This window comes from Parus major, chromosome 1, assembly GCF_001522545.3.
Source record: "Parus major isolate Abel chromosome 1, Parus_major1.1, whole genome shotgun sequence".
NCBI classification, from domain to species: Eukaryota; Metazoa; Chordata; class Aves; order Passeriformes; family Paridae; genus Parus; species Parus major.
Genome location: NC_031768.1, coordinates 49,210,943 through 49,232,209, shown reverse-complemented (window position 1 = coordinate 49,232,209; position 21,267 = coordinate 49,210,943). Strand labels below are relative to the sequence as shown.

General features: G+C 38.8%; 1 long non-coding RNA gene across 2 annotated transcripts in view; it reads right to left on the bottom strand.

Moving 5' to 3' along the window:
* Positions 1-353: 353 nt before the first annotated feature.
* LOC117244416 overlaps positions 354-21,267 on the bottom strand; it is a 57,278-nt gene continuing 36,364 nt past the window's right edge. For both annotated transcript variants that reach the window (XR_004497453.1, XR_004497454.1), the window contains one exon: positions 354-1,906. This is a non-coding gene — a long non-coding RNA (uncharacterized LOC117244416). The remainder of the gene's footprint in view (positions 1,907-21,267) is intronic.

Below are 21,267 nucleotides of genomic sequence, written 5' to 3'. Positions count from 1 at the left end.
CTCAGCTTGGTTCAGACAATTGGTGTCCTCTGTGCTTCAAAGGCAGCCTGGATCTGATTCTTCCCAGACCTATAACCAGAACTGCTTTCAGATGGTATTGGCCTGTCCCCCACTGGGACGACACTGTAGGATCACACCCTGACACAAGTGACAACTGAAAAGAAAGCACTGCCAATAGAGAAAGACAGGAATCATAAGCCTTGCACAGTATTAATTTTCTGGCCTATTCTATGAGGGGGAAATGGACCAAAATGGAAAGACGAGAATTCTTCCTTCTAAAAAACACTAGGCACTGTGAATCAAGAGGAGGCTCTCATATTTATTATTTGGAGGTGGGGAGAAACAAATACTCCAGTGTGGAAATTACTGCCTGCTACTCAACAATTTAAAGGTATATCAGTGTTATAGCTTGCCAGAAAATTGAGGGAATTGAGTTATAGTTGTAAAAACATCAGCTTGATGATGTTGTCTTGACAGAGGAATTTCCACCAGGGCTGTGTCTCTTTGAAACCCATTCTTTCACGACTGAGCAGAAGGATGCAGATAATATGGACAGGAAATACTGGAAAATGGATCATCTTCAATACAGAATGATTTTAAATTACCATTTTTATTATCCCCTAAATATAGGAGAAAATATGCTTCAGTTGTAAAAGGATCATGGGTAAATATAACTTCTAGACTATCTATTGTATTGATAATATGCTTTTGGGGAGGGCAACCTTGGGTTTTGCAAAATATCTTTTATGGATATCAAGAGAACTGCTTAATAAAATAAATCCAGGAGCTGCTAAAGAGAAATAAAGAAAGAAAACATAGTGGTGTTCATTTTATTGTAATTACAAGAGGAGCAGCTGAAGAAAATAAGAGAAGACAGCTAATATAGGGAATATATCCATAAAGGATCTTACACTGGCCAGTCATGAAGATGCCTGACTACCTGTGTGGTGCCCTAGCACTAAAAAAAACACATGAAAGTGTATTTTATGGTAGGAATTTTCACAGAATATATGTGTGAGTGTAGCTGTGTGACAGCTCTGCCAGGTACATTCCTCCATTTATTCATGGAGGATGCAGAGCATAGGACTGTTGTGATTAACATTTATAAACATCCAGACAGATGGAAGGGCAGGTAAGAGCAGTGAATCTGTCCAGCTACAAGTCAGGCAGAGCAAGCAGGAACTAAACACTTAATGTGGCATAGTAAGCTGGTAAAATCAACATCAGTATTGAAGAAGTAATACTTCTGTAACACAGAATAAACATGACTAGAAACTATTTTTATGGTGATAAGGTAAAAGAAATGTGTATTTCCTGTATTTCAGATGATATGAATTTTATTAAAAAGCCCTATTCTTGTGACTTACATGTGGGAGTCAAAACCACTAGCATATATGCCCAAAACGGGGATTCAGTAATTGAGTTTTCAGTTCAATCATTGAAATCATATATAGAAAACCACTAAATAAATACAGCCTCAGTCTTTCTTGCTGGAATATACCAACCACCATATATCAAAACCTGGAAAATGACATTTTTATATTAATAGGAAAAATACCGCTCTCTTAAATCAACGACTAAACTCATATTATTTACAAGTCCCACCCATAAACAAATATAGAATGGACTTTTTTGTTGGACTCTTTCTGTACAAAAAGCACCACTATTATTCTTGCATAGGCTTACATTTTAATTCACCACTGTTGGTCAGAATAATTTTCATTGATAGGAGTGAGAATTTCCATGATAATGCAAATGTCATATAAAGTCACACAGGCATTCAATGTGACAGTACAGGGAGCTGTATCCTTTCTTTCTTAATTTCTTTGAGTTACTCCTCTGGTTTTCTGGCATAGATGCTCATGTGTGAAGGCTCCAGTGTAGCTCTCAAGTCAGATGAAGTCATCTGGAACATAAAATAAGTCCAATAAGCTGCTGGTGTTTCCCTCTGGAGTGGTAAACAAAACATGATATGAGTTATTTGTTAGGATGGGTAACACTGCTAATAATGCTTCAGAGACTGGATAGGTGAGGATACCATAGGCACCAAATCATAATAGGACTAGAAATCTTGTGAAAAAGTCCCACATCCACTCCCTGTCATCCCAGAACTTCTTGTGAAGAGGCATTTCTCAAAATCAGCACAGCTGAGTTTTCTGTACATAAAATGTCTGCAAGATTTTTTTTATTATTATTTTTTTGGGGTTAGATATGGTACACTAGGTTTTCTCAGACCTTCTTAGAAAACAGAAATAAAGTCTCAGGAACTGTAAAAATAGGTTCTGAAGCTAGATCTTGAACCAGCAGGGAAGAACATCTGAGTTTAATGAGGGTTTGCTTGACATCAGCAGGAGTGTTGGAAAGCCAGAGTATACAGGATTAGACCTCAAAATTAATGATGCAATGAAAAGGAAAAATGCATAATTTTAGGGAAGATCATTTTGATGATTGATTTTATAATTATTCATGGCACCTAATGTGAATTATCTGGATATTTTTCTTGATGGCATTTATTAATGCATTAAATTTTAAACTGTGCTCTGGAAGACAGTATAATAGAGGCAGGAAACAGAGGTCAAAATTTTTCAAAAGAGGCTGAAAAATAAGGATGCTTCATGCAATTAAATGGCACATAGAGAATCCAGCTACTGCTATGTCACTGTTTTATGCCTACTCCCCTATTACAGGGCTGCTGCAACAATTTAGGATTGAGTTGTTATATCAGATTTTTTTTTTTTGGTCGTATAATCAATCAATCAATGAATGAAACATTAAAAAAACATCCTTTCAAGAGCAGATTCCAAAAGAAAATTAGTAACGTCAGCTTAAAATCTCATTGTGCTGTATTCATGGCTGCTTTGCTTATACAGTGCTTCAGGGATCCCAAATTTGAGAAAGCATTCCTCCAGTATGCTAATTCAGACTTGCTTCCTTCCCACGCTCAGTACAGATTCCATTGCTTCTGAAGCTGTAGGACTTAAATTTTGATTTTTATCATGGTCACAGCAGGTACTTGCACCCAAACCAAAACCTAGGTAGTTTTCCCACGCAAAGCTGGGCTTGCTACTCATTACACCATAAGAGATCAAAATTATTCATAGTGTGAATGGACTTGATGATTATGAAGTCAGAAGGTTTTGCCTGATAAGAATTTAGTGGATGCTGTCAATTTTTTAGTGCAGAGACCTTATCCTGTCTTTGCTGTAAAGGAGCTACAGCAACTTTAGGACCTAAGGCAGCCAGAGTTTCCTTACATCATCAAGAGTGGGAAACATGGTCTATCAGTTTAATGTGGTAACAGAAAAATGGGTATCCAGCTCCCACTTTATCCCCCAAAAGCATTTTATCTTCAAGCAGTAGAGGATTAGGAAACCCTGAATACTAAGGGCAGTTCATTTGATGTTAAGGGATTTTCATTTCCATATTGCTCTGTGGAATATGAAAATCTCTACATCAGGTGAATGCAATGATTTGTATGCTATCCCATAGAAAAAGGTGGTTAATAAGACAAATCCCACTTAGAAGTCCAGACATCCCCACAGACTAGAACTTTGTGAAATGTAATGCAAACTCATTAATCTTTATGATTTCATGGATGTTCCAAAAATGCAGTGTTTTTGGTAGTGAAATGCGGGATTTTCTTCAACATATCCCTGATGTAAAACATGGCATTGTTTGTTCCATGACAGCAGCACTGGCAGGACAGCTTTTGAAGGAGCAGTCTGATTTGGCTGAGCTTCTTGTTCAGAAAAGTTTGTTCCTGCTGCAGCCAGGTGCTTAAAAACTTCCTTTACAATGGCTGACTGCTGAGTTCAGAATAATTAACCTGCTCTTGTTCTTCCCTTTCTGAAAGGGTATGAGGACTAAAGCCCTGGAAACCTCTCAAAGATTTCAAGTGCCCTGCAAAAAAACACAGAGAAACTGGGATTTCTTCTTTACAACAGCAGATAGCTAATCTCTTCCACTAAATGCCAGTGAACAGTGTTTAGTTTGGGTAGATATTTGGACAGTTACTTGGAAAACGAGGAGTCTGGGAGATCTGCATAGCTTCAGAGTAATAAGCAAACAATCCAAATTTAAGTTAAAGCACATTTTGCCACATGACCCAGCTGCTTTACATGCACCAGTGTCCCTACTGAAGATGGAGTAACAGCATGTAATTTTTGCACTGGATCAGTGCATCAGCAGCGTATGACACGGGTGCTGCTGCGTAAGCTGGTATGAAACGCGCTTCCCTTTGAAACTCCCGTGGAAGTGTGCAAGGGATTAGGGAATTATTGCTGCTTAAAAACCCACAGCTGCTCTTTCCCTACTCTCCAGTCTGACCCAGCACACAAGGCAGCCCGTGCTACCCAGGGCCAGATCCAGCTGTTTTCTCTGGGGTTCACAGGGAAGCACACAAGGGAGAGCACTGTCGAAGGGTTCCTGGTGCAGTGCAGGCTGCAGCTCTGTGGGAGCCTGGAGGAGGCCTGAGAATGATCTCAGAGGGGTATGGATGGAAAGTCACACACTCTGTCCATGTGCATGCCAACAGAGATGTAGCAAGGCAAAGATGGGAGCAGCCTCTTTTCTCTGGCTATGAATTTGCTGGCTGCAGCACGGACATGTGAGCAGGCACTGAGATGTCTGTTCTCACTTGAGCATTCTCACCTCTTCTGCTGCAGAGAAACCTGCACTCACACACTCAAATGCCTTCCAAAATGCTTTTCCAGTCATCACTGCCTAGGGAGGATTTCCTACAAAGTTCTCAGGCTTTTGAATCTCTGTTTAGTTACAACCTGCCTGTCACTTCAAAAGGCCCTGGACTGGCAGCATCCAGCCACTGAAATGGCTGCCCGGTGACCCAAGTGAGATCATCAGCACTAAATGTACATGATTTCAAGTCTCCTGTGATACATTTCTTCAAGTGTGTGTCATTACTCTTCCTTCTGCCCACGCTAAAAAGGAAGAGTGGTTTAAAGACTCTCACTTCAGCTGTTTGTTAGCTGAGTTAACACAAACATTTCATTTTGAGTGCTTGAGCAAAGTTTATGGTTTCTCTTCCAGGGAGGCTGACCTGAAACCTCTCTAACAACACTCCTGAGGAAAAGCATAGAAATGTTCTTAATAAAATCAGTTTCAGATAGCTGTTAACAATCACAATCTGTATGGCAATAGAAACCAAAATACAAACCTCACAATAACACTTTCTAGGCCTCTGTGCGTGTAATGCAATACGGAATAGTTGCTTTGGAATTGAAATTTCTTTTGACAGTGGTATTACACCAGCAAATAGTAGACATGGAGGCATTAACCTTGGCAGTGCTCACAGCCTCTGCTGACCTAGAAATTGGAGATCATATTCAGACCTATGTTTCACTGTGTCACACAGTAGAGCACTATTACCTTGTTTGTAGAACAAAAGATCGAATTCTCAATTGTTCTGCACTCAATGGAAACTCTTGCTGGTAAGAAAGAGAAGCTAAAATCATGGTTCCTCAGAATCTAAACTTGTATTCCAGTTAGTAAGACCATAAGCAAATCTTTAAAACTTTCTGATCCCTCTTTTCTCATATTAGTTGATGGCAGAAAAGTGGCTAGGATGGCCTAATAAATGTTTAAAGTGTTGGTCATGTTCATTAAGCATAAAACCATACAGTATTTCAAGTAGAGAACGACAGTCAATTTTTCAATGCTAAGAAGTCATCAGGATGTTATTAATCCTTTTTTTTTTGGGGGGGGGAGGGGTGGGTTTGGGTTTTGGGTTTTTTTGTTTGTTTTTGTTAGGTTTTATAAAGCATTCTCTAAAGAAGTGCTTTCTTCCCATAAGAAAACTCTACAACTTGTCCTTATCTTGTTTCTTTTCATATATTTAATGCATCTTGGATTAAGCAAAACAGCAGTCTGGATGCCAAATTTGAAGTTATCTGCAACCCCAATATGCTGTGATTAAAAATTATAGAGCTGATGTCCTAATCTAGATTTTAATAGATAGTGTGATGAGAGGTCTAATTGTGTTACCAGCTTTGAATTAATTTTCATTATCTTTCTCTCTTTTAATTAATCATTTTTCTCTCCTTTCTTTCTTGTACTGAGAGTCCAGTAAGACCTAATGGGCACCAAGGAAGTGGGGAGAGGGGAGAATAAATGGAACATAGGGTTGTAGAAGCAACAATTTCCTCAAATAACCAAGGCTGTTAGGAAGGATGGAATTCATCTTTTTAATTAATTACACACATTAAGAAAAAATTAAAAGGACTGGAGAGTGAGTGCCCTTTTGTGATCAGCCTAAACTTTATGAATTTTCCAATTTATACCTACCATTATTCAATCCCTTCAAAATAAAACAAATTTTCACATTTTAAACAGACTCTCAAAATGTGAGGCAGAGATTATGTTTTTAAAAATCTGGTGGTCATTGCTTCAGAAAAATTGGTGAAAGGGATGAAAAGAAAGCAGAACACTTGTCTCAGACATGTCTTAGAAACAGAGATTAATGGAGACTGGTCTATGGATTGTGACAATCTCTGACTGAAATATGTTGAGGCTCACCCAAATTTCATAAAACAAACCAAGACACTTCCCAGGTGCTTAGGAGCATTTTAGCTCTGGTCCAATACTTTTGCCTTGGTCCAGATCCAAGCCTTAGTGCTACAGAGGAGAGCAAAACCCCAAAATTGAGTAGTGATGGTGATTTGAGCTACTTTTTTATCTCTGCCGACAAACGGTTAAGATTTGAAGTATGAGATTTAATTATTTTCATTGCCTTCAGTTATCTACAGTACTAGAATGTGTTTTGAATCTGAAAAGTAGGGAGTGAAGAGGGTAATTTGCAATCTTGTGTTCTGGTGTCCCAGTCAGATGTCCCTTCATCAAAACTGTACTAACTATTTAAAATTTCTGTTCACGTACTTCAGTTTTTCAACTCTTTTCATACTGAAAAACCTATTTACGCAATTAGAAAGAATAATGTTTTGTAGAAAGAATAGAAAGAAATCAGAAATCTGATACTCAAAGTGCTACACAGATGTTGAAGAATTCTGATGAAGGAAGAAGACATTCAACTGGGTCACTGTAAAGACAAGTAAGAAGAACACTGAGTGCATAATACCTTGGCAAGAGTTGAAGCACTGGCATGACTCCTCATCGCTGCAGTGAAGCTAAGATTTCAGAGCCAGTATCAATCAGGATTCAATCAGTAGCAAAAAAGATTGAGTCACTGAGACAGAGAACAGCATAATAATGTATGCCTAATAGGAAACCAGAAATAACAGTTTGACACTGGGCTAATTAATATCAAGTGTACATTTCTCTCTGCGTTTTCCAAGTTTAAAACAGTGCAAGCCAAAATGGCACTTCTGGCAAAAATTACTTGATCCAAACACAAATTCTATGAGCTCTGGATGATTCAAAGCCAGAACTGCATTCTGTGACATTGAATGGGAGGTTGACTCTTGGCAGTGCTAGGTCATTTGGTAGGAGATCTGGCTACATGAAGAAGAGGAAGAAGAAGCCTCGCCTCCCACTGTCTTGTTCTCAGGCTGCCACCTTTATACAGTTTTCTTGGAGATGAAAAACTATTTGTCAGGATCTCTAAGGATATTTCAAATGCTTTGAGTTCATATATATTGCCATATAGTCTCTGAAAATAGCAACTCCCATCTCCTACATAAAATCTGAGCAATTAGCTTACTCTGGCTTAGGATTTGGGGCATCCATCTCTGAAATCCAGTAGCACCCAGGGTGTGTAAGCAGAGGGAGATGCAAAACCCATTCACATGAGTCTGTGGTGATTTGTTTTCATAGAATCATAGTATTGTTAAGATTGGAAAAGACCTCTAAAACCATCAGCTATGATCCCAGTTCTATCAGCATGTTCAGCATTAAACTGTGCCTTTGAGTGCCACATCCACATGTTTTTTGAAGACTTCCAAGGATATGACCCCACCATTTCGCTGAGTCTGTTTCTATGTGTAGTTCTGGCATAGAACAGAAATGGCCTTTCTCAAGGCCTTTGCTACCCAGACAAATCTCCCAAACAGCAAAACTGCTAAAACTTAGCAATGTTCAGTTAAATTACTGCAGTAGGCAATGAATTGAAGATGGAAATAATGGTCAAAAAAGGTTTCTTTCCATTTCCTTGACAGAAGAATGGTGGCCAGATAAAGGCCTTGGTTAATGCACTACCATTTGGTGATAAACCTTCATAACACTGTAAATTCATTTATGGTGATGATTGAAACAGAGAGAGAACAGGGAGGGTTTTCTTTTTCCCTCAGCCAAACCAGAAGTCTAGTAATAATTTCAAGAAAACCTTCAAAATCAGCAGAAATTAGAGTGCTGAATTAGAATGCAATGGAAAGGATTTTTCATGTCACATGAAAGGAGTGAGCAGTATTGGGACTGTGATGTTATTCACCTAAATAAAACACAACTTAGTCTAATTTACAAGGGTGACTTACAAGATAAAAATTAAACATGAGGTGGAAAGTACCTGTGGGTTTTGTTGTTCTACAGCAGCTGGAATACTGAGATGGATGAACAAACCTGTATTATAAGACCAAGATGAGGATGCCATGAATAACTAATATGGTTTTCATTTGTCTGATAAATAATTTTTTCTAGTTAAAAAGTCATCTGATTTTGTCAGATACCTCCCCAATAAGCAAAGCAGTAAATACACATTTATAAACCATGACACTACATTTCAGGTGTTGAAATCCAGTGAACAGCCCCAGAGAGTTGGAGTTGTTCAGCACGGAGAAGAGCAGGCTCTGTGGAAACCTTTTAGCAGCCTTTCAATACAGAAGACAGAGAGACTTACTACTAAAGCCTGTAGTGACTGTACAAGAGACAACAGTTTTAACTGAGAGAGGGTAGATTTAGATTGGACACAAGAATGTTGTTTTCACTGTAAGAGTGGTGAGAGAGAAGTTGTGGATGCCCCAGCCCTGGAAGTGTTCAAGGCCACATTGGATGGAGCACTGAGCAACCTCGTCTAGTGGAAAGGATCCCCACCCATGGCAACAGGACAGGACTAGGCAATATTTAAAGATCCCTTCCAACCAAAACCATATGATTCAATTTTGCTGTTTTGAGCTATCACCAAAGATGTTAAGTGCTGCTCAAAAGGCCATACTTTCAAAAAGAATGTTCAATGTATGGGTATTTGTGTATGTAATATATACATTTTTTATAAAAACTAGCACGGATAGATAAAATCATAAATACCAAACTGAATATGTTCTCAAAATAGTACAAAACACTTCAGTAAGCACCTGGGGACTGCAGTAATCCCTTTCCTGAGAGCAGCACAAAGACTGGCTGAACAGACCGAATGCTGCATGAACTCCTTTCCATTACCCACATCCTGCCCAATGGACAAAAACTAGCATTATGAATGTTTTAATCTAGCTAAGTAAGTCACATGATTGGTCAAAGATTTTCTTGCCACTTGGGATAGCAAAACTGGAGAATGAAATACCATGGCAGGTTTTCTTGTGAGATTTCCAGCATAAAATTGAGGCTGAAAATAATGGGCAACTGATTTTCCAGTTTTTATTCTTGCAATTTATTCTTATGATTTAATGTCTCTACTGCCAATGCCAAAACTTTTGCAATGTTCAGGAAACAGAAGATAAGACCAACTTTTGTCAGTTTGTGCCTCAGAAGTAGCTCCATTTGATGTTTCTGCTTGGAGTGTTCTACAGGAAGTTGTGCAGGAGGAAAGCACCAAGCCAAAACACACTGAAAACAGTTATGTCTTCTCACACCAAGCTGAGTAGTGGAGATAGATGGTCACAACAGAGGGAAATGGCAGTGGGAGCATCTCTGGATAGAATAGTTTCATTAGTGTGTGAGTTGTTCAGGACAGGCTTTGCAAAGCTGAGTCTATTGATATCTATCAAAACAAGTGAGCACACACTCCAATAAAGCTGAAAGGCTTTAGGTTTAAAGGGACACTGAATGTTGACTTCTGTTGAACAGAAATGTTTGAGAGAAAGCCCTACAGTAGAGTACAAAGCAGAGCAAATGGTCAAAGTAAACGGGTTTGCTTCTGTGGGAAAGAGGATTTAACTTCAGATGCAGTGTATTATCCTAGGACTAGCCCTGGCTGTGTGAAACCACAAGCACTTCTAAATTACAAGTTGTCCTATTCATGGCTGCTCCCTGCCCTTGTGTTTTCCTTGTCCACACCCCAGAGCCAGGGAGACAGTAAGTGAAAACAGAACATCTCCACTGTCAGCCTGGCAGGACAGCTGTAAGAAATAAAGGGATTCTTGCACTTTTGTATGAGCACAAAAACAATGGAGTGTTTAATCTTTTAAATACTTTATTAGGCTAGATGAGTTTCTCTTAATAAAGGAAGCCTCTCTCTCTATGTGTCTCTTTCCCCCTTCCCCTAACAGTTCTGCAGGAAATGATGGAAGCCAAGCACCACTGTGCACTCTCTATAGCGCATAGGAATTATGAGTGACTGTCTACACTGCTTTGATGTCTCCTTCATACAAACAGTCATGTTAATAAAGAATGTGTACCCTTTTAACTTTCCTGAAACTGATTTCTCATCTGAGAGGTTGTAAATTATTTTTAGAGGTTAATTGTTATGCAAATCTGCTCATCGTGGGGTTCCAGCGCCCAGAGAAATGAGAAAACGTTCCCTTCCTCGGTGACATAGGCTCATAGAGGACACCTTTCCATTTCTAAAACCATTTGGAAAGGATTATGTGCCATATGTTTTCTCAAATGTAGCACACACTAGATGCAAGAAAGCTATATTAACGTGGTGTTAAGGTTTCACAATTACAACATAATTGTATATTAATGTGCCTGAGTTTTGTATCCATATATTTCACAGTATGCATTTCAAAAAATAGTGCCCAATCCCATAAATTCTACTCAGAACAGCTAACACACAGGCAGGTAAAGCCCCCTGACATCTGCAAGTAAGCCTTTCAGAACCAAATCACAAACAATACATACAGTTTAAGTGTATGTTTGAAAAGAGCAATGGGGACAGCAAACTGCAGGTCAAATAATGAAGATTACTAGATTTCACAATGAGATTTTTATTTATACCTAAGGTAAAACAGGGGAATAACACATTAATTCCTTGTTAATTCCTCATTTTGTGTACTGTATGATCCACCTTACATTGCTACCTCCACTTAGCAGGTGAGCCAGTGGTAAATACCCCTTTTGTGTGAATTTGTATGAATGGACTATGTAAGTAACTAGTGGTGTGTATGGAGAAAGATTTCCCATAGACAATTTGTGCTGAGAGGTTGAATGTGAAAGTGCCACAGAACTGGAGTTCCAGAGATTGATGGTCCTGTTGAATCCACAAGAACTGATGAGCTCAAGACCCCAAGAGCCTCCACAAGTGCCCAGAGCCAGTAACGCCCACTGGCATCAGAATGGGCTGTGTTGTTCATTCACATTTCTATTCACAATAACAAATTTTGTACTGGAACAGGCTGCCCACAGAAGCTGTGATGTCCCATCCCCTTCCAACCCTAACCATTCTATGATTCTATGACTTTGAATAGTAAAGGATGCTACAGTAAATATTTCCTGGAATCAGTAGTGCCCTACCTTGGCCTTCTGTCAGGGGATTCTGCTGCACTACCCTTTATGCTGTCATGAGACAGACACATAAGCCTGATAATTGCTCTGGCAGTTCTTCATAGAGGTTTCCAGGGGTGCAGAATGCTTGCACCGTTTAGGAACCCATAGGTTCCTGAGCAGCCAGGATCCTGTGATCTTGGTACAGCACTGTAAAACTGAAACTTACAGACTCTCTGCAATGGGCAAAGCTAAGAGTGTATGAGGCCTGTAATTTCTGCTAGGACTTGTATGAGGAAAGTCTCTTTTCCATCAGGCAACAAGATGAAGAATAAGACAAGAATAACTGAGATTAAGGAAAACCACATTAGAGCAATTATCAACACTGCCCTATGCTGCTTGTTCCTTCTAGCATTCATAATAGACCAATAGTTCCTTTTAAGTGTAGGAATAATGACCCAGGCAGTGGAATTTCTGAATTTTGATCAATAATTTTCTAAACTGGAGGTTAATACTCTGTCAAGTTTGAAAGGAGGCCCAAAAATTGTATTTCTTTAAATATAACGAAGCATAGCTAGGTTAGGAACACAGATCAAAAGACTGTGGACATCATTATATAGAAACAGAAGGTCATTCTGGGGCAGATTTGTGGTACTAATTTACAAAGTCCTGATTTATTGAAGTACCTTGGAAATACAAGAATAAATTTCACCAAGTAAACCACATCATTTAAAGTGGTGAAAGGTAACCTTTTTTCTCCAGCATCAGATAATGATAGCTTTTTTGCCCCCTAAATTTTCATCAGCAAAAAAGTTGAAATCACCACCCGTAAGTTTTAAGTGGCAATGAATATGACTTTTGGCAAAAATACACTTACTTAAAATATTATTTTTTTCCAAGAGTATATGCAAAATGCTTTAAGTACTCAATTTATTCCTCCACCATCCTGTTCCAAAATCCAGTGTCCGGTAGGAAATTAATATCTTTGTGGTGCCAGTGCTGTGGTAAATTTCTGCAATTTAAAGACTTCTCTTAGCAGACCAAGAGTCCTACTTCCTGGACACTTCAAAGCATTCCTCTTTGAATATCTTACCTGACAGTCAGAGCAGGTATTGGAGCTGGGCAACAAATTCCTCTTTAAAAAATGGACACTACAATACTTGGCAGGGTCCAAACCAAGCTTGGTGACTTGCCAAAAAGGGAGGTACCTAAAGAACCCCAAGCAGTAGTTTTTCAAAATGTGATCCATGATTAACACCTTTAAAATCTATACTTTTATCCTGCAATTCATGTAACAGTGGATTCTGACATCTACCTCTTTTTGAACTCGAAAATAATTAGTCCTTCAGTATTAAGTATTAATGTATTAAGCTGAATAATTTTTATTTAAAAGAAATTCACTTATTATTTTATAAAGCATGCAAATTGATATTTGAATGGTTTTTGGGAGCAGTAGGGAGCAGAGAAAACAAATAGTCCCTGGTTTTCCCAATTACTTTGAGAAGGACTATGTGTCTGCTGAATAATGTCGTTACATTTTGAGCCACTGAAGTAGAGATGGTGTTCTAATACGATGAGTTCATCCTGAGAACAACACAAATTTAAATAAGAACCACAGAGCAGATCATCTGATCCAACCTCCCTGCTCAAGCAGGGTTATCCTAGAGCACAGAATTGCATCCAGACATTAATTAAGTAAGTCAAGCAGTACTCTGGAAGTATTTACAGATGAAGAGTCCTTAGAAACAGACTCGTAATCTATAAAGAGAAGTAAGAAAACTACTTGACATTAACATCTGGATCTTGTTTCACGAGTTCCTCAGGAGGAAAGCACCAATAAAAGCAGTAACAACTGCAGAAGTGGTCAACAGGAAAAGTTTGAATGTGCTAGTTTCAGTGTATTTGTGTTAGATCTCACTAAAATGGATGAATGCTCCAGAGAGATATAAATCTGAGAGGTAGGAGTTGGACAATGTCCTCTGTAAAAATGAATGTAATACATTTACCTCTAGGAACAGAGCTATTTGGTATCTCAAACGCAGGTGGAAGTCTGGACTCCCTACAAAGTTGCCAGAATTCCATAGAGCCATGAGAAAAACCCCTACACATCCCTACACCCAGGGACTCCAGACCCATGCAGAGAGCTGTTTCTGCTAAAGCTGCAGCTGCCTAAGGTTATCAGGGCAGGCAATTAATTCCTTTATGTGCATTCTGCTAGCAATTTCAAAACTCCATCCTTCTCCTGTCTGTGAAACACTGACTTTGCACTACAGAGGATTTTTTGTTAAACGAGTCAGGAAATTGTCTCAAAATTCACATATTAGCAGTAACTTGGTTTCTCTCATGCATAAGGATGTTATATTATACCGCGACAGAGCTTTAGTCAGAAATTGTATTGAAACTGAACTCTTAACATGACAAAAAGAAAAATGACTAATTTTTTAGTGTTTTCCACATCATCTCTTTAGTTTTGGAAATTGCACAGAGCCACCTTGGTGTCCTCCCCTGTTTAGAATTGCCTGAGTTAATCTTCAATCCTATTGTAAAACTACTTTGTTTCCACCAGAGATTTTGTTGTTTTATAAAAGATAGGAGCAATTTTAAGCTCAGGGAGATTTTTTGGGTGAGATAAGAGCATTCTAGTTATTGTCTGGATCCTTTCCTATCTGGGCATTACAGAAATATTGGAATTTCAATGGGAACATTTTGACATCATTGGTATTTTAGATTAAGCCAAGAACATCTTCAGCAACTGAATGATCTTTTAACTTTCAATAGATTGAGGTAAATATTTTAAAAAATGAGTTCAGAGTATGGAGATATATCTTCAGTAGGATATTTAGTTAATCTGGGAACATTAAATACAGATTTCCTGAATTTGTGCATGTTAAACATCAATTTGAACATCTCATGGTGCAATCTTAGACCAAATGCAATGTGTACAACTCTAAAAATAAAGGAGGAAACATTACTAAATATCTAGCAGAAAAGTTCAATAAGATATTAAAAAATATTTGGATGGATTGAATCCATCAGAAATCAGTTTTCCTAGAGGCAAAACATTTTTGTCAGGTGATTTCTTTATTGGAACAATTTCTATGACTTCTTGCTCTAAATTATATTATTCAATCAGTAAAGTTGACAAGTAAAAATATTTCCCTTCATTGCCAATTTGGGACTTTTCTCTAGCATTCCGTATGCCAAATAGAACTGTAGATTTTCCTTGTAAAACTACTTTCAGTTTTACAAATTAAGGGGGAAAGAATGAAGGAAACACAGCTTGTTTTAATAAAAATATTGACTCATGGTTTTTCAGAACAAAGTTGAAAGGGACATTTTCTCTGATCTTTCCTTCCTATTATTTTAAAAACATGGTTTCTCATTAAAACTCAAATGGTATCTTTGTGCATGTCACAGAAGACAAGCTTTTCTTGTGTAGAACATCCCAGCTACGTAATTCATTCCTGTCAGAGCTCTACTGGCAAGAGGAAGGTGAATACTGGTTAAAAGAAGAGGGATTAGATCCAGCAGAGCACTTGTTTAAGTGCTTAATTTGTCAGTACTATTAATTTCATATTTAAAGTTAAGTATATGCTTAAGTGGTACCTTGGTTTGGTGCCTGCCTCCATAGCTTTTGATCAGGAATGATTATTGCTAATTGGTGGTGCCTTGATTTGACAAAATTCATAATTTTCATCTGGAGCCCAACACCACTATTGCAAAACCCATCCACATGCTCAGCAGAGAGGGCAGAGGAAGAATGACCATCACATTCATTCTTCATCTCCACCTGTAACAGCAAACAGAGGATTTGCAGTAAGACTCTTCTCTGCATTTAGGTATTTACATCTATCTACCTAGCTGTCCTGGACTCCCCTCATGGGCAATGGAGAGAATTAGGTAGATATAGAGACCACCTCAGGGTACTTCAGAGAAGCATCAAATGGATTCCTGCTTCTCTCCACTGACTGTAGAGCCAGATGAGGGGATTGAAATTGAGCATCTTGGTTGCAGACAGAATAGAAGGGCAGCTGAGATGAATCCTTTACCATTCAGTGTCTGAACCACTATTCTGGGGCTTTACATAAGCAATATACTCAAGAAAAAAGACTCACAAAAGGTTAAATTTACATTTTATCAAACATTTTAAAAACCTGTTATGTGTGGTTCTAGAAACTCTCAGTATTTCCATTTGTGTTTTCCCTAGCAATGGTGAATAGTTTTAATTCACACAAAATTCATGTTACCACTAATCTATAGACTATCACAGTTGTTCTCGGAGCGCATTTAAATATTTCTCTGTAAAAAGTAAGAGCCATGGTCCCATCTGGTACAGATTAGGAATGCAGGTCAGCTGCCCCATGGCAAGTCCTCAGAACAATAATCACAATTTTCCCAACCGTGCACCTGAGGGTTGTTAGATCAGCACTTTCAACATGAAATAGCTGTGTGAGATCAGCAAGAGCCTGCTCTGGGGTCCCTGATCCTCTGCCAAGGACTTGGAAGAAAATGAAAAAAGGCAGAAATCAGTGAAGAGATGAAGCATTTCTAATAGTTAAGATTGTTTTCCTGCCTCACCAATAGGTACTCGTTTGCTTTTTAACATTTTCAGTGGAAAAGAATGCTGCTCCTGTCCCTCCTTTCCCATTTTCTTATTGATTTAACTGTTTAAACATGCTGCATTGTAAACTACTTTGCATATTTAGTAAAACTTGCATTAACATCACAACTAAACTTTGGGGAAAGAGGAGCACCTCTTTTGTTTGTTCAAAAATTCATATTTTCTCTGGTGCTGAGGTTCCTTGAGCAACAGGACGTGTAGGCCATAATGAGGGAATTGTAGTGTGGCAATATGCACATAACCAAGGTTTCCATGTTACCTACCTGGAACCATGCTGTCTTGCACTGAGAATTTCACTGGCTTTCTCCTCATCATCATTCTAGTTATAATCACCAAAAAGGCTGGGAAAGATCTTAAGGGCTCACCTTGAGACCCTGAGAGCTCCAACCCTTTTCCAGCTGAGCTTCCACTGCATGCCCTGGCACTCATCCCTGCCCAGGCTGCACTGCTGCATCCCAGCCCTGCCCTGGTGACAGCCCTGCTATGACCTGTCTCCTTCCTTCTTTTTCCCTTCCCTTTCTTCTGCTCCTTTCTCATATTTCTATCAACCCCTATTGTAGGGCCTGATTGAGAGAATCTCTTTGGAGGCACTCCTGAAGGGCAGAGGGATCCAGGAAAGCTGGACATTCCTCTAGGAGGAAATTCAAAGGCACAGGAGCAGGTTGTCTCCATGTGCCTAAAGATGAGCTGGCAGGGAATAAGTCCTTATAAAGTGTGTGTCAAAGAGGGCAGCTGAAGTAGAAAAGCTTCAACTGTGCAATATTATACAACCTTATTAAATAATTAATGGGTTTTTTTCTTCAGTGATATCTTTGCCTTACACAAGATATGAATGTCTAAAGTTAAGGTTGTGTCAATGTTTGTATTTAAGGATATTTTGTTTCATTAACAGAATCATTCAGTGCTTTGTGTTGGAAGAAACCTTAAAGATCACCTAGTTCTACTGCTCTGCCCCATGATGGGCAGGGGCATCTTTCAGCAGACCAGATTGCTCAAAGCCCCATTCAACCTTGCCTTGAATCCCTTCCAGGAAAGGGGCAGGATATACTGGAACAGTCTCAATAAAGTTGGGGGTTTTTTTAAGTTATTATCTCTAACTCTGTTAGAATGAAGTTTCTACTTTGAATTATGAGGGCCAAAGGTTATGGCTATGCCAGCACAAATGCACAAAATCATCAGGATGAGAAACTTCCCCAAAATGGTGTGGCAATTTTTTAAGCTGTGTCCAATAGTAAGTACTGCAGTTAAGTACAAAAAACCAAGTCACCTTTATCAGCAAAGCCATCTGCTTTACCAGCTGTGTGCTAAGAAAGCAAGCTAAGGTGAAATTTTGTCCAAGCTCATTGGTGTACTGAAGTGGAAATGCACAATATTATTGAGAAGTGGGTGGTATTGTTAGAGGCTGTGAGGAGCTGTGAAATACTAATCTTGGCAAGAATGTTGATGTTAAGAAACCCTCTTTTAACAGTTTGATGTTCAGTACTGCTGACTAGCAAAGCCTATCAGTCCTACTGTTCATAGTAGTGATAATTCTCTCTGCATGGGAACAGGATCATATAGAAGTCCTGGATAAAATTCTTTAAAACAATGCATAGGACAGAGCTGACTAAGACCTGTGATACTTTGCAATTTAAATGCCATTATTCCAAATTATAAAAAAGAAAGAGAGAGGAGAGGAAACAGAAGTATTACCAGACTTCTGCATTATTTCTACACTAAAATTGCTTGGGACTATGAAAGGCGTTATTTGAAGTGCTTTTCTCAAGAAATACAGAAAAACACTAGGAAAGCTGAAAGAAATCATCAGATATCATGGTAGATTGACAGAAAATGCAGAGTGAAAAGCAAAAAACAATAGTTTTCAGTTGTGTGTTTGGCCAAAATAGGTTTGGAATTGGGACTGAATAATTAATTTCTTGTTGGATTCCTCTTGTAGTCAAGGAAACAAGACTGTATTATATCCTTTATATTTTATAGTTTCATCAAGGAAATCTTAACTACATAATCAATCTCTTTCTTTTATGGAAACAAGACCTCAAGTTTGGGCCAGCTGCACAGACCTTTAAATCCTTCTGCCATGATGCTTGTAGTGTAAAGCCCCCTGCTTGTTTCCAGGCAATCCAATGACTCACAGCCCTGCTGGCTGAAGCAGAAGGTCTGAAGACCTCAAGCTGCAAGGTTTAAGATTTGCCCAGCCATGCCTAAAGGAAGTCAGGCAGAACCTATTCACAATAAATAGGAGCACATAGGCTTTTTCAGCAGTTAGTTGACTTCAAATGCTTTCTCATCAGTTGGATATTCCCATGACAGCTCAGGGATCTCAATACCTGTGACAAGCATAGGATAACATGGGAATGCATCATCATGCAATCTGCCTTTCAGGCGTTGTTGTAGCATGATAATGAAGTCCCCTGGTTATGTTGACAACTCCCAGTACATGGAGAGAAATAGGAAAAGCTTTTAGCTCTTTGTTATCTTGCTCTGGGTGGGATTCCCAAGGTAAAGGCTCCCTTCGGTCTCCCTTTTATTTCCCAGCAGAAGGCATGTGACAGCAGTCTTTCACTTTTGGCCAGTACTGCCTCAAACAGAGCTTTTAATTTAGGGGACTCTTTTGGTTAATGTGTGTGAGGGTAAAAAGAACAAGTGCAAGTGTTTATTTTCGTATAAATATGGGAACTGTATGTAGTGAAATAGAGGGGGAGAAGTACGAGAATATAAGGCAGGTCCAAACCTGATCCCAAGGGCCTGACTCCAGTCCCTACAAAACTTCAGGACAAGTATAATTGTCATCACTTATATGAGAATGTACCCACCCTCAATTCCCTGTCCCCACTCTGAGACTTTTATCTTCAGTCAGTTGTCATTTCTGTAAGTTTCTTTAAACTGTGATTGGATCATCTTCCAGATGCAGGGGGCCCCTTTGCCAGAGGAACTGATGTGGACAGAGACTCTATTTGAAGGAACAAATTATTACTAAATTAGCAAAAGACTCGATGGATTTGACTCTGTGTTAGAAATCCTGTTTTATTGGCAACTGTTTTTGAGGAAACTTCTATCAAAACATGCATCAAGTGATTGATTTTCTGTCAAACATAAGATTTTAAATTTATGGATATCATGATCTGTGTGCATGTGTGTGTTTCTTTGAAAATTTGGAGCTTAGTCTGCACACTGGGTACTCTTGACCTTAGAGATCCCCAATGTGCAGGCACCATGTCAACCAATTTTCCCAAACTGGCTTCATTTTTTTAACTCTTTCTGTACATGTGGCCTTAGACACAATGCAGAAGCCCTACATGCAGCAGTAAGTGCACAGCTTTGCTTAGGAAGGACCAGAAATCAGCCAAGACCAAGATTGGTGAGGAATTCCCTAGGGATGCCATGCTGGTCCTATTAAAGTTTGTGGGATTTTTCATGTCTATCCTTGGGAAGATCATTTGTACAGTTCTGCTTTAGCCCTTAAAGTGAGTCAGTAGGCACTACAATTAAAAAACAGATGTCAAATAGTATGGAAATAACATCTAAATATTCTGGGAAGTGTTTATTAGTATGTAATTAATCACAGGTTGTACTCCATAGGTGAGCTTTTGCACTCAAGATAATAAATCCACAAACTAAGTGCAAACTTGACTTCTGCTTGCCAGCTTTAAAATCTGATAAGCACATATATTTTCCTGATCCCTAATTGTCCCTTGCAGTTTTTATTTTAAGTGACAACCACAAAAACTGCTACAGTAGTTTTAATGAAGAAAAGTACAAGGCTTATACAACAAAAAACTGCAAAGTTGATTAAGAAAATATGATCCTAGCAATTGCAGGTCCTATAATCTCCTAAATTAGCTTAGATGAACTGATTATTGTGGAAATGAAAATATATTTCTTGCCACTGCTACAACTTTGATCCAGATGCTGAGTATCACCCTATTTTCCTTGTTTTGGCATTCTAAAAGCCAATGTTACTTGAATATTTAAGGTAGATATGCTATATCTCATACTGACATTAAATTCCTTGAACAGGAATTTAAACATTTTAGGTGACTTAGAATGGGAAATGTCTCATTTGTCTGATACAGACAATAACAATTTCTCATATTCAAGCAGAATAAATGACCTATGGTGTGAAAAACACCTGAAGTTAATTTGCTGTCATGCATTCTTTCTGCTCAGTTGTGAAACATTTTTATCATGCACAGATACAGTCCTGCTTTCTGCTCTAAGTGAATAATTTTCTTTGCAAAACATTTTGTTTATATCGGTGGCCCACAGAATGCCTGACTGAGAAAAAGTTCAAAAATCAGAGCTGGTGCTGATTGGTTTTGGTAACCAATGATTTCCCTTTAAAAAGGTTATTTTTTTGAATATTCAAAACTACACAGGAAGCATAGGGAATAGGTGATTCTCTGAGTGCTGGCTCATGTCATCACCCAAGAAAACAGCATGGATAGCTGCTTGGGAATGTGAACTGTTTAGCAGAAAAGCTTTGCACTGGAAGATGCTGATAAGCTATCAGGGATGTAGAGACACATAAGTATTGGTAACCTGACCATGCTGAGAAAGGAAGAGAGAATGGATTTGGGAGAAAGTGTCAGCTGAAGTGGGCTTGGAAATGGGTGCAAAGAAATCACCTCCTGCTGCATGTGGATTGGTTTTGGAGCCAGTGCCTTGAGCTTTTAAGATAGTTGTGCATGCCAAGTCTGGTTACATTGCCACATTGCCAATGTTATGACTGAATGAAATTGCACAGCACACCTGCTTGGGGCTTGTCTGCCTGAGGTAGAAGACAGTGCCAGAGCAAAGTTGGACATTGAACATGCTGTATTTGCTGCATCTTCAAATTGTTCCTTTCTGACTACAAGGAATGTGATAATCTAGGGTAAAAAAAGGCATTTATCCAAAACAACAGCTCAGTGAACCCAGGCTTTCAAATGAAAGTATGTGCCCTGTGTACATTCCCCAGCCCAGCTGTTAACTGGCTGCATTATAACAACCTCCCCACCATTATCTATCCAGCACAAATGACATGGTCTTCAATGCTGCAAATGATACCCGAGTTATGGGAATGTTTTACAGGTTTCTAAAGAGTCTTTCTTTTAATATCTTGT